The sequence below is a fragment of the Pelodiscus sinensis genome, unplaced genomic scaffold (genome assembly GCF_049634645.1).
Source record: "Pelodiscus sinensis isolate JC-2024 unplaced genomic scaffold, ASM4963464v1 ctg37, whole genome shotgun sequence".
NCBI lineage: Eukaryota > Metazoa > Chordata > Testudines > Trionychidae > Pelodiscus > Pelodiscus sinensis.
This window is the reverse complement of record NW_027465869.1, coordinates 2,627,284-2,630,872: the sequence shown is the minus strand read 5'-3', so window position 1 is coordinate 2,630,872 and position 3,589 is coordinate 2,627,284. Positions and strand designations below refer to the sequence as shown.

At 67.5% G+C, this 3,589-nt stretch overlaps 1 long non-coding RNA gene across 1 annotated transcript; it reads right to left on the bottom strand.

Annotated features, from left to right (window-relative positions):
• Positions 1–1,785: 1,785 nt before the first annotated feature.
• Positions 1,786–2,650, bottom strand: LOC142824062 (uncharacterized). Its single transcript, XR_012899100.1, has 3 exons — positions 2,552–2,650; positions 2,282–2,386; positions 1,786–1,893 (listed from the first exon to the last, which is right to left on the bottom strand). It is a non-coding gene; the product is annotated as an uncharacterized LOC142824062 (long non-coding RNA).
• Between the last annotated feature and the right edge of the window lie 939 nt (positions 2,651–3,589).

The following is a 3,589-nucleotide window of genomic DNA, read 5'->3' as shown; positions in this document are numbered from 1 at the left end:
CGTCCCCTCCCCGACTGCCTGTCCCAGGCGACCACCTGAACCTGCGTCCCCCATTCCCTCAGATCACAGCTCCCTCCCTGACCCTGCACCCCCCGACACCCCTCCCCCAGGCCAGACTCCTCTCTGGCACCCGCACCCCCTCCCCCAAACCCTCTGCTCCCCCTTCACCCAGGTCACAGCTCCCTCCCTGACCCTGCACCCCCCCGACACCCCTCCCCCAGGCCAGACTCCTCTCTGGCACCCGCACCCCCTCCCCCAAACCTTCTGCTCCCCCTTCACCCAGGTCACAGCTCCCTCCCTGACCCTGCACCCCTCTAGAGCCCCTCCCCCAGGCCAGAGTCCTCTCCTGCGCCCATACCCCCTCCTGGACCCTGCACCCCTATCCACCGCCCCAGATCATACCCCCCCCCTGCACCCAGGCTCCACCCCTAAGCTCCCTTCTGCACCCAACCACCCCGTCCCAGACCCCAAAGCCCTCGGTAGAAATGTGGCCCTTGATCAGTTGCCAAAATGGCCCCCCCATTACAAATTATTGACCAAGCCTGATCCAAATGTTTTTTGAAACATTGTTTAATGAGAATGTAAATACAATTCAATACAATTGGGAGGGTTGGGGGGAGGGGGACGCAGCTGCTGGCTCCTCAGCTCTTGCTGCTCTCACTGGGTGTCTTCCTGCTGCAAGGGAAGCAGAATCCGTCACATTCATCCCTGGGGACTCAGGGGAACTGGCCCCCCAGCATTTCCACCCTCCTCCCCCCTGCTCTCTGGTCACCCCCCGTCAGGCCCGCAGGGTGAGCTCCTGACCCCCCCCCCCCCAGAGCTCCTGACACCTCGGCCCCCTCCCGCCTCCTAGGACAGTTTCTGTGTTCAGAGCCTCCCCCACCCCCAGGGACGCTCACAGGGGCAGGAGGGATTCTGCCAGCAGGGACGTGGGGTGGGGGCAGCCTGAGGAAAGGGGCGGGGGACTCCCTGAGGGGATGGGAAGGAGACCCTGGCCCTGCCCCACTCTCCTGATCTGCTCCGGCTGCTCACCATGTATTCCAGGAGCTGATGGGCCTGCCCATGCAGGGCGTGGGCCAGGACCAGCCCGGCCTGGCTGGGGCGCCGCAGGGGGGAGCGGGCAGCGAGCAGAGCCTTGTCCAAAAAGCAGTTCTCCTGCTCTGCTGTGAAGAGCTGCCCAAAGACCTGGAATCAAGAGCACAGGAGGTTTCAGCTGACGGCCCAGAGCCCGGCCCCAACTCCTGGGGCTAAAACAGCTTCCTCCTCCCCCAAACTCCCTTCCAGACCCTGCACCCAGACGCTCTCCTCACCCGGCACCCCAACCCCTGCCCCAGGTCACCCCTTCCTCCTGCCCCCAAGACCCTCCTACCCCCACGAGGGCCCCAGCCAGCCCCACCCCCGAGCCCTGCCCTGCCCTGGCAGCGCGTCCTTACCTCTCCCACCCGCACGCTGTTGCTGTGAGCCAGGACCCATCTTTCTTTGTAGTAGTGTCTGCACCACAGGTCCTCTGCCTGGTGGATGTTGAGGCCTGCAAGAGACACAACAGGGTCATTCTGCTGGCAGGTCTGAGCCCTTCCCCTCCCACGGGTCCCTGCAGGCATCCCTGGGCAAATGGAGGGGCACAGGGGGCAGAAGGGGAACACAGAGGGACGCATCCCCCCTTGGGCCAGTCTGGGGGAAAAGGGCTGGGTCCCCTCCCCCCGCCGCCGGCACCCTCAGGGTGTCCCTGGGGCCCAGGTCCCGGCTGGGTTCCTTACCCCTGTGGTGCAGTAGGAGTTGATACAGGCTGTGCACCCCCTCCCGGGCCAGCCGGCTGACGTCTTCAGATGGGTCCGAAATAAAAAGGCCCAGCTGGGCCACGTGGTGACCCATCCTCGGCCAGTCGGCGGAGTTCTGAGGGGAGAGAAGAGGGGGGGTCCCTCAGCATCCTGGGGCTGCACGTCCCATGCAAACGGCCGCCGAGGCGGGTCTGAGCTCGGGGGACGGACAGAGACACCTCCCGGGGCGGGGCGGGGCCGGCCTTGCGAGGAGACAACCCTGAGCAATGGCCCCGACTGAAGGGTCACTCCGGGGGTGGAACAAGGGGATCCACTGACGGCCACTCCCCAGTCTGGGGCCCAGTCCCTCAAGAGCCCCCCTGAAGGGCCCAGGGTCGCCCCTCCCCGGGGAAAGGAGAACGCGGCCCATTCCCGGCCCATTCCCGGCCCTGCCTCTGCCTCCCGGGGACGCTCCCAGCCCCGCGCCCTGCAGCCCCAGACCCCCCGGCTCCGAGGTCACTTACGTCAAACCCCGGGAGGGTGGTGGCGACTCCCAGCAGGGCCGTGGTGCTGCCAAGGGCCCTGGCTCGCTCCTGGGGCAGGCGGGACTCCAGCCACGGGCTCAGGTGCTGGGGGGGAAAGAGGCAGGTCAGGACCCGTAGGGAGGCGCCGGTTCTGGGCAGAGCCTGGGGCTCCTCTCGGACTGTGCCCCCCCGAGCCACTGACACTGCTCCTCTCTCGGCCCCCCCCCGAGGAAGCAGGGACAATGGCCCCGTCCCCCCCACGGGGCTCACCTCCATTATGAGCTGCAGCCGGGCGGTGTCTGGGGACTCGGCGAGGAGGCTCGCCAGTAGGGCCTGGAGGTCGTAGGGAAGGGCCCGGATGAACTGCTGCAAGACAAGAGGGAGCCCTGGGTCAGAGGGGGGTTGGGGGATCCAGGCCACCCGCTGGCTCCGGGGTGCAGCCTTGAGCAGGGTCTGAGCCGCCTCGCAGAGCAGGGAGGAGCCCAGGCTGGGCATGGAAGGGACGGGCCCCCCGGGAGAGCAACGGGAATCCTGGAGGGAAGGATCCAAACCTGCAGCTTCTTCCCTCCCTCTGCCCCCCCCCTCCTCTCTGGAGCTCCAGCCCAGCCCGGGAGCAGGGCCCGGAGGGACGTACCTGAGTGTGGATGGGCTCCTGCTGCCAGTCCCCAGACACAGTCTGTCCCACGGCCGCCGTCAGCAGGGGGCTCAGGAGCTGGGCCCGCAGGGGAGGCTGCAAGGTGCTGGCAGGAGAGAGGGGCCGAGACTGTTAATTCAGCAGCAGGAAACAGAGACTTTCCCACTCCCTGGCCAGGGGATCTGCTCTGGGGGGCGTCGGCGGGGGGGGGGGGGGGGGGTCGGTACCTGAGGCTGCAGGCGGCTTTGAGGCAGTCGGCCAAGACCAGCGGGGGGGGCGAGTCCTCCATGATCTCCTGGGAGACCCAAGGGGAAAAAGGGGCGTGTGAGGCTGGGCCCCCAAGAGACGCTCACGCGGCCAGCGCCCCCACCCAGCAGGATCCAACCCCACTGCCTCCCGCTACCCTGTAGCCCCCCTGCCCGGCACAGGGCCTCTCCCAGCACCCCCCTCCCAAACCGGGACCAGCTCAATCCTTGTCCCCAGGCCGTCTCCTGCCCCTCCCTGCCCTGGTTACCAGCCTCTGAACCTCCTCATCCCTGCTCCCCAGGCGCATCCCCAGCAGCCCGCTCGGCTCCCTTCCAGCCCCCCATGACCCGGGGAGACCCCTCCCTGTCCCGAATCCCCCTTCCTGTCCGGCACCCCAGACCTACCCCATTTCTGTGTCCCTCCCTCCT